We start from the raw sequence: 16,349 nt of genomic DNA, 5'->3' as shown, positions 1-16,349 counted from the left end.
ATCCAAATGACCAAAGCTGGAACAATCTTAGCAACAAAATAAAGTAGCTTTGGATAGTAACCCAGAGTATAAAATCAATAGCCATGAGTCCATTCTGATATAAATGAACAATTGAATGCAAAAGTAATTAAATTAATGGGGCAAACAGACAAATCTCCCATGCATTCCAAATAACTTGTATTGTACTCCTCCCTCAAGGAGGTAGAGCATAATTCCCCATCTCTTTTTTCCTTAAGATTTTATTTACTCATTTGTTTGTTTGTTTGCTTATTTATTTATTTAAGAGAGAGAGAGCACACAAGATAAGGGGAGAGAAATAAGGGGAAGAGCAGAGGGGGAGAAGCAGAGGGAGAGGGGAAGAATCTCAAGGAGACTCCAAGCTGAGTGCAAAGCCCCTTGCACAGCTCCATCCCACAATCCTGAGATCATGACCTGAGCTGAAACCAAGAGTCTGTCACTTAACTGACTAGCCACCCAGGTGCCCCATAATTCCCCATCTCTTAAGCGCAGGTTTGTGCATAGTGACTTCCTTCCAGAGACCATGAAAAGAAGAGTGAAAAGAGAGTAACTTTACAGTGGAGAAACCTAACAAACACTACCTATAGACAGTTATCAGACATACAAAGGGTGTTTCAGATACACATGTAGCTGATATTCTCCATATTTCATTTTAATTGCAAAATAACAGATAGTATTAACCCATATTTGAAAGTAGAGATGTAGTGAAATACAGATAAATAGAGAAACCTCAAAGAATATGCACAAAATATTAACTGAAACTGTATTCCTTTGGAGCATTTTCTGATTTTTTTCTATAATGAGCAAGTTGAAATTTCCAGGAAGGAACTGGGTAGGCCAAAATGATCTAATGGGTCCACAACCCACATCCATTCTCATCAGTCAGCACGGGGACTTAATTGTCACTGTCTGTGTCATTTGGTTGTTCAAAACTTTTTAAATCACTTCTGTAAGAAAAATAGTATATTTATTTTTGAACTATTATAATGTTCAATTCTGTGTAAACTCTAATACATTCAAGATAAATGTTTATTTGTGAACAGTCTGTTCAACTTTCCAGAAAAACAGAGGGAATGGGGGACAATTGTACCTTCCTGCAGGAAGCCAGCAAGCCCATGTCCTTAGCTGATGTCCCCCTCCCCTCTCACCCCCTTTCTTTCCCCACACTCACCAGCCCTTACCTCTCTTTCCCAGGAAGAAAAGAAGTCAACTCAGAGAAGCCAGGGCATGAGCCAAGTGTGGACAATGCCCTGGAGTATAGCTCCTTCCCACCTGAAAAATTTGTGGAGCACCTGATGACTCCTAGCACTGGACTTGACCAACAGTTGTCATCTACCTGGCCTCTCCTCTGTGACAGGTACACTTCTGCATCCCTCTATCAGGAAACATACTGTAAAGGAAAAAAGATTACAGGGTATCCTTTCAATGGAATGCTGGCTAGTAGACCCTCCAGGAACTGTCTGATTCTATGAGGATGTGTGCCTTTCAGTTGTTTTTAGTGGGGCTGTTTGGCAAGCCTGTAGAGAGAGAAATTAACTTTTGGAGGGCTGATGGTGATGAAGATTTTTTTTGTCCATAGCAATGCAAGTGGATTGAATCCAGTGGAGAATATAATCTCTGTAAATCCAATTATCATTTGAACTAGGGCTCCCTTGTTCACTAGTAGTTAAATAAAATCTTCAATGTGTTTATATCTGTATGAGAGTCATAATATCAGCTCTTTGAAAATTATCCTGTAGTAGTTTCAGAGGTCCCATGAGATACCCAGTGGACTTACTGGACAGCCAAGTAAAACACATGCTGGAGAGGACATTTCCCAGGCTGCTGAGCTCTGACATAGCCCTTCTAGGACCCCAGAGTGAGTTCCGACCAGTAACAGAACTTTGGCTTTGCTCACCCTCTGCTTCTCTGGTTCTGTTTTAATCTTTACTGAATTTGTGTTTGTGTTTTTAGTTCTGGTCCTTGTATGACTGCTAAGTAATTCTCCATTCTTGGCAATGGTGGTTTAAAATTTGGTATTATGGTTTGACCATCTATCCCCTTTTTCATGAGAAACAACAGAAAATACAGCTTGTTAGTCTTTGTTTATTTGGGGCTCAAGTCCATTAAGAATTTAGTGCCCACTAGGGAGAATATCTCTTTGAGATCTAGGATTGGTCAAATTTTGTGTTTATTTTTGGCCTGTGGCTGAAACTGTGGAACTGAAGTCAAAATCTCTCAATGTATCTGTCCATCCCTGTGTCTATGAGCCTACTGTGAGAAAGGACTTGACCTCTTGGTGTATGAGTGTACAATACATTAGGATATTATGTCTCTTAAATCAAAAGATCCCTATTCTGATTAGTTTATAGAAAAAAAAAAAGCACTTATTAAATCTAATATTCCTAACCTGTAATACTTTCAAGTGTTAGGCTTTGAAAAAATAGCCATCATAAAAAAACTGCTAACTTAAAAAACGTTTTCTAAATCCACATACAGTAAATCACATTAGCTTAATAATTTTGGTTTTAAAGAAAGAGGTATGTCTTTTCTTCGATTCGTCATTGTCAAGTATAATGCAAGTACACATTTCTTTTGGTTTGCTTTATCATGAAGAAAATAGTTCATCTGAACTTCCCAAATAGTTTACTGATCAAAGATCAAAAAGCTAGCCTTACTCTTACATGGTACAATGAACACTGTAAATTGACGTTCTTCTAAATTGAATGGTTTTCAGACAAACTTACCATGTAGTGTATCTGACTGAGTAAATTTCCAATATCTTCAGATAACTTAAAACCCTAAACTAATGTTGAATGGAGCTAATTGATGAATAATCATGGGCTACCTAGGTAATTTCTAAGCTATGATACTAAAATATAATTACTAAGCATAACTTTGTTTATGTTATTTTGTTCTTATTTTTATATGCTACAGAAACACTATGTATTTAGTTCATGTTGATAAACCTATTCATATTTGCCACTTTAAGAGAAGGTAAAATGGATTCATGTGGCTGCAGAAATGTGTGCGTGTGTACTCAAACACATTGCTCATCTGCGTTCATGTTCATCTGCACACAGGCTGGCCAGAGATGGTTCTCAATTTTCCACCCACCTCCTGGATTTTTTCTAGATAAAAGAAGTTGGTTACTTTGGATAAAAGTTATCTTTAATATGGGTAGTTGATGCTATACACGAAGCAATAGTAACAAAGAAATACAACTGTGTATGTGCTTTTGTTCTGTGAGGCAGTAAAGAGCAGTTTCCTTCCCGAATGTAAAAGAGAACAGTGAAGGACAAAACTGAAAAAGTACATTTTATTTGTCCTGGTTTATAATACCTGAGTCTGAAATGAAACCATGAAATATGTTAAAGATTTGGCAAAACTCATTCATTGTTAATGGGTCTGCTGCCTTGGTTCGTGGATAAGGGCCTTTGTCTACCATGCGGAAGCAATTCTTCACTTGTGTGTAATCTGCCCCCATAGCGGATAGTTTGTGTCCTACCATAAAAATTGCTGTGCTTTATATTGACTTTATTACATCCCTGATTATCAAAAAACAAAATACACACAAAATCTCACTTGTGAAAGAGGTGCCAGTCTTCAAAATTATATCACCTTCTATGTTCACTTTACAATTTTCCTTTTTCTCTTTTTATTTATTTTTTAAAGTTTTTATTTTAATTCCAGTTAGTGAACATACAGTGTTATATAAGTTTCAGGTGTGCAATATAGTGATTCAACACTTGCATACATCACCCAGTGCTCATCACAGCAAATGCCCTCCTTAATCCCCATCACCTATTTCACCCATCCCCCACCCACCTCCCCACTGGTAACCATCGGAGTGTTTTCTTTCCTTTTTTTTTAAATATTTTATTTATTTATTTGAGAGAGAGAGAGAGAGAGCAGAAGTTGGGGGGAAGGGCAGAGGAAGAGAGAGAAGCAGGCTTCCTGCTGATCAGGGAGCCCAACACAGGGCTCTATTCCAGGATCCCAGGGTCACAACCTGAGCCCAAGGAAGATGCTTAACTGACTCAGCCACCCAGGTGCCCCCATCAGTGTGTTTTCTATAGTTAAGAGTCTGTTTCTTGGTTTGTCTCTCTCTCTCTCTCTTATTTTTTTCTGTCTGCTTGTTTGTTTTGTTTCTTAAATTCTACATATGAGTGAAATCATACAGTATTTGTCTTCCTCTGACTGACCTATTTTGCTTATTTTATAATCTAGCTCCATCCATGTCGTTGCAAATGGCAGCAATTTCATTCTTTTTTTATGGTTGAGTAATATTCTATCATATATATATACCATATCTTCTTTATCCATTCATCAGTCGACAGACACCTGGGCTGCTTCCATATTGTGGCTATTGTAAATAATGCTGCTATAAACGTAAGGGCGCATGTATCCCTTTGAATTAATGCACTTTTATTCTTTGGGTAAATACCCAGTAGTGCAATTGCTGGATCATAGGGTAGCTCTATTTTTAACTTTTTGAGGAAACTCCATACTGTTTTCCATAGTGGCTGCAACAGTTTGCATTCCCACCAACAGTGCGCAAGTGTTCCTTTTACTCCACATCCTTGCCAGTACTTACTATTTCTTGTGTTTTTTATTTTAGCCATTCTGACAGGTGTGAGGTAATATCTCGTTGTAGTTTTGATTTGTATTTCCCTGATGGCAAGTGATGCGGAGCATTTTTTCATGTGTCCTTTGGCCATCTCTATATCTTCTTTAGATAAATGTCTATTTATGTCTTCTGTCCATTTTTAAATGAATTATTTGTTTGGGGGTGTGTTGAGTTTGATAAATTCTTTATATATTTTGGATCCTAACCCTTTGTCAGATATGTCATTTGCAGATATCTTCTACCATTCCACAGGTTTTTTTAGTTCTGTTGACTGTTTCCTTCTTTATGAAGAAGCTTTTTATCTTGATGAAGTCCCAACAGTTCATTTTTGCTTTTGTTTTCCTTGCCTTTGGAGATGTGTCTTGCAAGAAGTTGCTGCGGTTAAGGTCAAAGAGGTTGCTGCCTGTGTTCTCCTCTAGGATTTTGTTGGATTCGTGCCTCACATTTAGGTCTTTCGTCCATTTTTTTTTTAAGATTTTATTTATTTATTTAATTGACACAGAGAGGGAGAGGGAGAGACAGCAAGAGAGGGAACACAAGCAGGGGGAGTGGGAGAGGGAGAAGCAGGCTTCCCGCTGAGCAGGGAGCCTGATGTGGGGCTCGATCCCAGGACCCTGGGATCATGACCTGAGCTGAAGGCAGACGCTTAACGACAGAACCACCCAGGTGCCCCTCTTTCATCCATTTTTAATTTATCTTTGTGTATGGTGTAAGAGAATGGTCCAGTTTCATTCTTCTGCATATGGCTGTCCAATTTTCCCAGCACCACTTACTGAAGAGACTGTCTTTTTTCCATTGGATATTTTTTCCTGCTTTGTTGAATATTAGTTGACCATAATTGTGGGTCCATGTCTGGGTTCTCTATTGTGCTCCATTGATCTCTGTGTCTGTTTTTGTGCCAATACCATACTGTTTTGATGACTACAGCTTTGTAATCTAACTTGAAGTCTGGAATCATGATGCCTCCAGCTTTGCTTTTCTTTTTTCAAGATTGCTTTGTCTGAATAGTCTGAAAGAGTCTTGTGGTTCCACACAAAATTTTAGGATTGTTCTAGTTCTCTGAAAAATGCTGTTGGCATTTTTTTTGGCAGCAAAGATTACTTTGGGTAGTATAGACATTGTAATAATATTCGTTCTTCCAATCCATGAGCATGGAATGTCGTTCCATTTCTTTGTGTTGTCTTCAGTTTCTTTCATCAGTGTTTTATAGTTTTCAGAGTACAAGTCTTTCACCTCTTTGGTTAGATTTATTCCTAAGTATCTTGTTGTTTTGGTGTGACTGTAAATGGGATTGTTCTCCTAATTTTTCTTTCTATTCCTTCATTATTGATGTATAGAAATGCAACAGATTTCTGCACATTGATTTGTATACTGCAACTTTACTGAATTCGTCTATCAGTTTTTTGGTGGAGTCTTTCAGGTTTTCTACAGATACTATCATGTCATTTTCAAATAATGAAAGTTTACTTCTTCCTTGCTGATTTGGATGCCTTCCATTTCTTTTTGTCATCTGACTGTTGTGGCTAGTACTTCTAATACTATGTTGAATAAAAGTGGTAAGAGTGGCATCCTCATCTTCTTCCTGTTCTTAGGGGAAAAGCTCTCAGTTTTTCCCCATTGAAGATGATGTTTGCTGTGGGTTTTTCATAGATGGTATTTGTCATATTGAGGTATGTTCCCTCCAGACCTACTTTATTGAGGGCTTTTATCATGAATGGGTATTGTACTTTGTCAAATGCTTTTTCTGCATCTATTGAGAGGATCATATAGTTTTACCCTTTCTTTTATTAATGTGATGTATCACATTGATTGATTTGTAAATATTGAACCAAGCTTGCAACCCTACAATTTCCTTTAGTACCAAATAGGTGAACAAGGATTGTTTCTGGAGACCCATGATATTTTCTTAATCAAGCACCCAAATATCCTCTGGCAACTCTTTTTTTTTTTTTTTTTTTTGACAGAGAGAGACACAGCGAGAAAGGGAACACAAGCAGGGGGAGTGGGAGAGGGAGAAGCAGGCTTCCCGCTGAGCAGGGAACCCGATGTGGGGCTCGATCCCAGCATCCTGGGATCATGACCTGAGCCGAAGGCAGATGCTTAACAACTGAGCCACCCAGGCGCCCAAGCTGACAACTCTTTTGATTTCTCTTAAGACCAGATCCTAAATACAGAAACAGTAAAAACAAAACTTTCAGCTATCTTCAGCTAAAACATTCTTTGGAACTTCCCAGAAAGCCCCTGGAAACTCACAAAGATTTGTTCCTTCACCTTATAAAACAAGGACGAGAGATGCTAAGTCATTATGTTTGTTTAATGGGTTCCATCTTCCTTCGTCAGAGCTGTATTGGGAGTGTTGTCACATCAGAAGAGGCCCTCAGCTTTCCCTAGGTTAAATTTGTCTCTGTAAATGTCATCGGTATGACTATTACAGATGCCGTAGGTTTTATGGGAACGCCCTGAAGGTTTGTCAGTGCCCTCACGCTGACATAGAGTATTTTACTCTCTTCCGTCTTTGTATTACTGGTTACTGTAAAAAATTAGCCACAGTTTTGTCACAGGTTGTTCTTAGTTAACTCTGTTTGCCTGGAAGCTCTGCTAATCAGCTGCAGGCCAGGCACTGTGTCCAGCACAGAAGGGCAGCCTCAGGTTCTCATGAAGAGACTGTACCAGCTGCTCCAACCACCAACACTTGAGTGAGTCACCTCTGGGGACAGATTGCTTAGCTGACCCTCGCCTGGACAAACTTCAGACCACACCAACAGACGGATCAGGATTTCTAGGACACTGTTCAGAGCAGAAGCTTTCTGAAAGCCAACAAGGAACGAGAATTAATTCAGATTGAACAAGGTCATTTTACTGTGATTATTTTTTGGAACGTTGTTGATGTTGCTTTAGTTATCTTTCATTTACAGATCTGTGAGGGAGGCCTTCCTCTTCCTTCTTAACCTACAGTTTAATAGACTTTGCTTTTGTCTATTGAAAAGAAACATTTTTTTTCCCAGAAATGACTAAAAGTCCTTGGATGCCTTTTCTCCCATGTACCTCCCTCCACAGAGGTGGCTATTCATCTGATTTTAATATATATTATCCCCATGCATTTTTGAACACTTTGTTATATATAGATATATATATAGATAGCCATTAGTAATGGATGGCATAGTTTTCAAGCTTTTAATCTTCATAAAATTGGAAGCATGTTGTAACTCTCCTCTGCAGTTTTCTCTTCTGGGAAGAAGGTGGTGAACATTGTTTTTGAGATTTGTCCATATTGATACATGTAGTTCTCACTCATTCATTTTTCCCATCATGTGAATATATTCTATCCATTTCTTGTTGGTGGACATTTAGGTTTTTGCCATTGTTTGTCTATACAAGTGGTGCTGCCCGAAACATTTTGTACAGATCTGATGATCTATTTACTGAGTAGAAGAATGTCCAGTGGAAAACTGGCACTGGTTTTAGCTGTTAAACAGCTCATAGCTGTGCATGAAAAGAAACATTTTTATCTGATTCCCACTGACCAGCCAGAATTCAGAAACTCTTACTTAGTTCTTTCAACTTTTCGTGGAAGTGTAGTTGTCATAGGTTCAATGAGAAACTGTCCTCCTTTTTACTGAAATATAATTGGACTGTGCATTTGGGATGCCATACCTGGGGATAATTCTCATTTAACCAGGTATGATGAGCCACTTTATGTACAGAATCAATGCCACCAAGCCCTCCCCAGAGAGCGTATCAGGTGCTGGTCTCACGGGTGGGAAATAAGGTGGCTTCCTGCAAGCCAGCAGCATTCCCCCATCTCAGGAACTTTGAAAAGAGAGGAAATCATCCAGTCACCTTTTATTGACAGCTTCTTGGGCTCCGTTTCCTAGCAAATAATAGAAATTTTTAAAAATCCAGGCTGAGGGCCCTTATGAAAACTTGCAGACCGATGCTAATTCCAAGGCCCTTGCTGTCACTCGATGCTGAATGAGTCCCTAGATTTGAAAGCAAACTCAAGGAGGCCTGTAAATTAACATTAATTTACTCACTGCACCTATGTAAATAATCAAGCCAAGCCTGATCAGACCCATTGGTTAGGGATCAAGAATAATTTCTGGAGATTATTATGACCCTGGGCAGGGGGTGGAGGCGGGGGGGGGTGGAGACTGTTCTTTAAAAAATGTGAAAGACTTTAAATAGGCAAAAGAATTACTGTGTGTCTCTTCGCTGGAAATCTGGACATGACTTAGTGGACCTTGGGGCTGTCTGATTCTATGGGGTGCATGCCTTTGACTCTCTAGGGCTGGGCTGTTTTGTAGCTGTGTAGAGACGGAGTGAGCTAATGTGGGCTGACAGAGATGCACATTAAGTATTGTCCAGGAGAAACTATAAATCTCTGTAAACCCAGTTCTCGTGTAAACTGCCTGTAGCAGCTCACTGGCTCCTCACTAATTAGTTAAATAAAATGTGTTGCATTTCTATTTGCATGAGACATATGTGGATATGTATGCATGGTTTTACTTTTTCTAAATATTCCGTAATACTTTGGGGGGCCTGGGAGGCTCAGTCAGTTAAGCATCTGACTTTGGCTCAGGTCATGATCTCAGAGTCCTGGGATTGAACCTCCAGTCCTGCTCCATGCTCAGCAGGGAGTCTGCTTCCCTCACCCACAGACCCTCCCCCTCCCCTGCTCATACTCACTTTCTCAATTTTTTTAAATAAATAAATAAATAAAATATTCTGTAATACTTCTTAATTCCCACAACCACTCTGTGAATTAAGTGTTGTCACCACAAACTGAAACCCAAGGCTGGGAAACAAACTGAGACCCAAGGCACCATTAAGGCTAGATGCCTTCAGTGCCAGAGCCCAGTTCTCAAGCACCCCCACGCCTGTTTGCAGGTGCCTGGATACAATTCAGACATCCATCTCGTCAGTGCCCTGCACTTTGTTCCCTCTGGAATCACCCTTTCCTCTGCTCCTGAGTGAAACAGCTCACTGTCCCTTCCCTACATATTTTGAAAATTTCAACTCCTGCCCCACTATCTCCTAGGGCTTCCTCTGGGCAGAGGGCTGGGGGAAGAGTGGTTTTTTTTGCCAAGCATGTCTGTCCTCTGCTCTCAGTGAGTGGCTGGCTCACTGCCACCTCCTCAGTCCCCTGTCTTCTTCCAGATTCCTCCATCTCTCCCCACCCTGCCCCTGATGGGGTCCTCACACCCACCTCCCTCACCCCCCACAGGCAGAGGCAAAATTACTTTACATGAAGAACAACTCACCTCTTTGGCTTCTGCTACCCAGGCTATGTAGGAGAGAGAGGGAGAATCATGTTTCAGAAGGAAACATGATCTTTAGGTTGTTGTTTTTTTTATCCCAACAAATGACCTTTTGACTCTGTTAGAGGAATTTTTTGTTTCCTGCTGGCCCGATCCTTTCCAACTTCAAACTATGGGCAACTTTTCTAATAGAAATTGTTTGCTTCCTATTACACAAAAATCGAATTCCCCGACAGAAGGTGATAATCTATCAGCATGGAATGCACCCAAACAACGTTGCCACCGGCCTGAAGATGCTTCCCAGAGAGGAAATTCTAGAATGTGCTGAGCAACTGCAATCTTTTGTTCAAAAAAGGACACATACACACAGCACACTATTTTGAAAGATTTTAAATGTAAATCTTGCCTATGGTCTCTCAAAAAAATTCTTGTGAACAAAATAGAGAAAGATTTTCAGCGCAAGGGGTGGGTGTCAAACTGGGGAAACCAACATTTCAAAAGAGAATATCTGAGCAAGCATGAGTCTATGTGGTGTGCCTCAGGGCTCTGCAGGAGGTGGCTCTGTAGAGTTCAGTGATTTTATTACAACTGATCATATCACTGGTCTCCTGTCCACCATTGGTCCACCACCCTGGGTCCTGGGCTTCACCAGAGTTAGGACACAGGCTGAGACGGAAGACAGCTGTAACAGATTCAGAGCCCACAGATCGCTGACAAGGCTCAGTCATTGGGTCAAATTAACCAGGCAAAATGCAACCAGAAATGCCAGTCTGCCTTTGAGTATTTAAAAACCACAGTCCCAAACAGGCAAAAATGAAACAGGTTGCCGGGTTGGGGTGATGGAATTGGTGCTCCTTTGCTCCAGTTTCTAGCAAACAATGCCGCTTGGCTTCTGCAATTAGCTGTGGTGGCCACAGGGCACCACAGGGTCCAAGCAGAGCATGGTGGAGCACCACACTCTGAGCATCCTGAGGCAGGACCCTGACCTGGATGGAGCCAGGGGACACAGAGGGCTCCTGCTGCAGGGGGGTCAGAGGAGGGAGCAGCTAAGCTCAGCCCACTACCTGAAGCACGACAAATGCCAGGACAGAGAGATGGACCAATGAGGGTGAGCTCAGAGGAGGTGGCCGACTCCTGGGGCTGGGCAATCAGGTCTAAAGGGGAGTGGGTGTCACTAGGAGAAGAGGGGGCCAGTCTCTGAGGGCACTTGGCCACAGCATGACAGAGAAAAGTGGGACAGCAGGAAAAGTCAGGGGGCTCAGCTATGCCACTGAGATAGTAGATTCAAGACAAGGAGTGGAGGAAAATGGGGTAGAGAGATGGTCAGGAGTCAGTTCCTAAAGGGTCTGGGTGAGGGAACGGGCTTGTGTGGGAAAACACAGGAGCTATGTGGTCAGGAATGAGTCTCTGAAAAATTCCTTCGGCAGCCCTGGTTCACTCCAGGGACGGACTGGGGGAGATGCCAGAGCGGCAGCGAGTGGCAGCGAGACCCACCAGAACACTGTGGCATGACTGCCGGAGGAGGTGACAGGACCTGAACCAGGAGGAAGGGGAGATGGGCAGGAAGACACTGATTCAGAACTCTTTGAGAGGCCAGTCAGAGAACTCAGTGGCAGACACGGGAACATGGAGCAATCGAGAACACTTCAAGTAACAAACCGTCGCCCCCCAGATGTGACGGGCTTATTTGTTTCACATGCCAAGACAGGAGATGGCAGGCAGGTTGGAATGAACACAGCTCTGGGATGCTATCCCTCCACCTTTCCATTCTGTCATCCTCAGTGAGTTGTTCTTTGCCCTTATGCATGTGGCCTCAGGCTCACAAGATAGCGGCTGTACCTACAGCTTTCCTTCTAGGCAGGGAAGAAGGCAAGAACCTTTCTGTTGAAAAGGCTTTGACTTTTTTTTTTTATGTTATGTTAATCACCATACATTACATCATTAGTTTTTGATGTAGTGTTCCATGATTCATGGTTTGTATATAACACCCAGTGCTCCATGCAGAGCATGCCCTCTGTAATATCCATCACCAGGCTAACCCATCCCCCCAACCCCCTCCCCTCTAGAACGCTCAGTTTGTTTCTCGAAGTCCATAGTCTCTCATGGTTCGTCTCCCCCTCCAATCTCCCCCCCTTCATTTTTCCCTTCCTACTATCTTCTTTTTTTTTTAACATATAATGTATTATTTGTTTCAGAGGTACAGGTCTGTAATTCAACAGTCTTACACAATTCACAGTGCTCACCCTAGCACATACCCTCCCCAATGTCTATCACCCAGCCACCCCATCCCTCCCACCCCCCACCACTCCAGCAACCCTCAGTTTATTTCCTGAGATTAAGAATCCCTCATATCAGTGAGATCATATGATACGTCTTTCTCTGATTGACTTATTTCGCTCAGCATAATACCTTCCAGTTCCATCCACGTCATTGCAAATGGGAAGATTTCATTCCTTTTGATGGCTGCATAATATTCCATTGTATATATATACCACTTTTTCTTTGTCCATTCATCTGTCGAAGGACATCTTGGCTCTTTCCATAGTTTGGCTATTGTGGACATTGCTGCTACAAACATCTGGGTGCACGTACCCCTTTGGATCCCTACATTTGTATCTTTGGGGTAAATACCCAGTAGTGCAATTGCTGGGTCGTATGGTAGCTCTATTTTCAACTTTTTGAGGAACCTCCATACTGTTTTCCAGAGTGGCTGCACCAGCTTGCATTCCCACCAACAGTGTAGGAGGGTTCCCCTTTCTCCGCATCCCCGCCAACATCTGTCGTTTCCTGACTTGTTAATTTTAGCCATTCTGACTGGTGTGAGGTGGTATCTCATTGAGGTTTTGATTTGGATTTCCCTGATGCTGAGTGATGTTGAGCACTTTTTCACGTGTCTGTTGGCCGTTTGGATGTCTTCTTTGGAAAAATGTCTGTTCATGTCTTCTGCCCATTTCTTGATTGGATCATTTGTTCTTTGGGTGTTGAGTTTGATAAGTTCTTTATAGATTTTGGATACTAGCCCTTTATCTGATATGTCATTTGCAAATATTTTCTCCCATTCTGTCGGTTGTCTTTTGGTTTTTGGACTGTTTCTTTTGCTGTGCAGAAGCTTTTTATCGTGATGAAGTCCCAATAGTTCATTTTTGCCCTTGCTTCCCTTAGAAAAGGCTTGGACTTTTTATTTGGGAAGGGATGCCCTCCTTGATCTCATTGGCCAGGACTGTGTCATAAAGCCACCTGTAACTGCAAGGAAGGCTGAGGGACTTTAGTGGAGTTCATTGGTACCCTGAAAACAATCAGCGTTTGGTTAGGGAGGAGAAACAGAGGAGTATTGGCTGGGTACCTAGCAGTGTCTGCCCCTGGGGAAGGTGGCAGGTGGGGGTGTCTAGGGGACACCACAGGTTTGACAAGCCCAGCTTAGAGGCATAAAGAGTTTGAGATGCCCGCTGGCCTCCAGAGAAGATGAGCAATTGGATACACCCACCTGAAGCTTCAGTGAGGACGCTCTCCTGAAGCCATAGATTTGTAGTCGCCAGCTCATGATGAAGGAGGACCTTCCCAGCCCATTCCATGACTCTGCTCTAGAGAAACCATGCATCCTCCAGAACGACCAAAGTAAGAATGGCAGTGTTGTATCAGGCTTCCAGAGGAAGCAATCTTGTCGCCTTGGTTCTAGGGTGGTTTCTGTGTATGAACCTTGGCCCACCATGAGCTTATCATCTCCTTGGGGAAGAGCTCGACTCCTTCCTGGTTGCCTCCAGCAGTTCACACAGAGCAGGGCACATCGAGGACATGAGATAAATGCTGGAGGCCGGCAGGCTGGGGGCCAGGACCTCTGCCACCCCAGGACTCAAACAAAGTGTTTCCTTGAGCAAGACTCAATGTCTCTCTTTGTCATTGAGTGTTGACCTTGGCTGTCTGGGACAGGGGATCTTCCCCCCCTCCTGCTGCAGCCGGGGTCCTCATCTATAATCAGGGTTGTCAGGAAGGCCGTTTCCTTGCTTGGTAATCATCCTCTCTAATCAAGCTAAGAAGGGCCCTTCCTCAGTGATTTGCTCTTCTGCAGCCTGAGCTGGGCCAGGGATGCCGCTGGGAGCAGCCTGCCCCGTCTGCCAACAGGCCTGCAGGGGCCCCTCCCAGGAGCCCGGCCTGAGAGCAGGCCAGGCAGGCTGTCTTGACTGCCTTGCCCCTCTCTGTCCTCATGGACCACAAACGGCTTCTGAAGGAGCTTTTCTTAAAGGAAGGTGTTTCTCCGCTCCTCAGCAGTCCTGCCTCGAAACCTCTTCCTCCCTCCTGATGTTGGTGGTCAGGCTGCCCTGAGGCCCTCCCTCTGCCTCCTCTACAAACTCCCCCAGGTGCCCTCACCCGTTCCCTGGCCCCAGTCACCACCTCAGTGCCCCTCAGCCTCAGCCTCTCTCCTGAGCTCCGGGCTCCCCAGCGAGAGCCTGAACCCCACAGGCCTCTTCAACTGGCCCCTCCTCTTGCCCATGCTTGCCTCCTCTTCCACTTGTGTGGGATGGAGCCTCCCTGCATCAACTCCTGGAGATGCCTGTCACCTCGACAGGCTCAGCAGAGACTCCTTCTCCCATGTGAAGCCCAGGTGCTAGCTCCTTTTTGTCTGCAGAGTCTTGACCACACAACCACGATAACCCCTATTGTGGTCCTTTCTTGCCCACGTTCCCCCAAACTGTGAGTGCATCAGGGAGAGGAACCACACCTGAATCTTCTCTGTAATCTCAGGGACTGTGTGGGAGATGGTTGGTGAATAAGTGAATGAGCAAGTGAATGAATGCTCAGGAGACTGGATCTGTACAGACTCAGATGTATCCTCAACCACACAGGCTGAGGAAGACAGCACACTGTCTATACCATTTCCTGTGGTGGGGCAAGTTCTGGGGTGAGGGGGTCAGATGACTATTCCTTCTGGAACACAGAGAAACAGCCTCACATGCGTTATGTTCCCTGGTCACACGCTGACCCTCTTGAGGTGAGTAAAGTAAGGGTTTCCCAAGACTTACACACACACACACACACACACACACACACACACAAACACCCACTTGTAGTCTCCATCCAGTCACATTCCCTGGTCTCATGGCCCCTTCTGGAAGACACCATAATGCAATGCACACTCACTGGTTTGAGCTCCTAGAACCCATTCCCCAACTCCTTGGAAGCCATGCCCAAATTTGCGTTCAGGTATCCACCCTCCTCCATTTGACCCAGCCCCACCTCCAGTTCAAGGCCTTGTAACTTTGGGGCCAATCAGAGGCCCCACCCCCAGCCACAGAAACTGACTCAGCCCTGCGGACTCAGGCCAATGAGACAAAGATTTGCTGAGGGGCTTCTGGGAAGGAAGACTCATGTCACTCTGCGGAGGTCTCTTCTGTACAGTGCAGTGCACAAACATCACACCTGAAACTGTTGGGAACCCTGTCCAAAGATGAAGCCAATACCTAGGGAAGAGGGTGCCCAAGAGCATCACAGAAGGCCTGAGCTTTAGCCCAAGTGCCCACCTACTTTAGATGCCAAGAATGCCCAGCCAAGGCTTGCTGAGCAAATGAACCCAAGGTTTGGTCACAATGTCCCAGTTCAGACCTGATGTTTAGGAGTGGGTGACACTAGAAGTGTGAATACTTAAATTCCCAGAGGCAGAACCACGGGTGTCAGGGTCAGGGGGACCAAAAGAAGCAATGCCAGTGTGGTCTCCAAATCCAACCAAGGATGAGGAACAAGAAGCCAGCCAGACCTGGCCAGTGTCTGAGTCGCTATGGAAGGGCTTGGGAGCTGGCAGGAGGGAGAGGAGACCAGGGGGAGTTCCCAGAGATGGGCTGGGGCCTTCTGAAATAGTGTGGTCGCTGTTTGTGCAAAGTCTGTGCCCTTGGGCAAGGAGAGGGAGGGACCATTAGCACTGACAAGGTATGTGCTGCTTGCCTCTCTCAGACAGACACAAACCTGGCAAGTTCCCAGCTCCTAGACACTCGGCCCAGCTCAGGCTTCAGGCCAACTGCCTACCCACTTGGGCAGGGGTACTGCACCCAGCTCCAGCAGCTATGAGCTGTTAGTGTGGGAAGAGTGGACGAACAAATGAAAAGCTAAAGCTTCCGAAACAGGGGTAATGGAATGAGCTCCGTGTGCCTCCCCATGCTCAAGGAAACCACGGCGGGCAGGGCCAACAGTATCGGCCACAGACAAGGCAGGGCCACAGCAGTGACTATCCTGCCACCTGAAGCAAAGCTCAGGGGTTTTACCCAAAAATAAAGCTGAGATTCTGACGTTCGTCTCCTTCACCGGCTTTTCACCACTATCCAGAGTTATGTAGAGAGAAGTCCCTTCCACTTGGAAGTCCAGCTGGTCCCTGGGCCCACAAGCACAGCTCTGAACCCGGGCCACCCCTGCATGTGTCACAGGCTTGCTCACAGCAGCCTAGCCCACTGAGGAGCTGAAGAACTGGGCTGCGTGCA

This window comes from Zalophus californianus, chromosome 3, assembly GCF_009762305.2.
Source record: "Zalophus californianus isolate mZalCal1 chromosome 3, mZalCal1.pri.v2, whole genome shotgun sequence".
NCBI classification, from domain to species: domain Eukaryota; kingdom Metazoa; phylum Chordata; class Mammalia; order Carnivora; family Otariidae; genus Zalophus; species Zalophus californianus.
Note: the sequence above shows the minus strand (reverse complement) of the source record.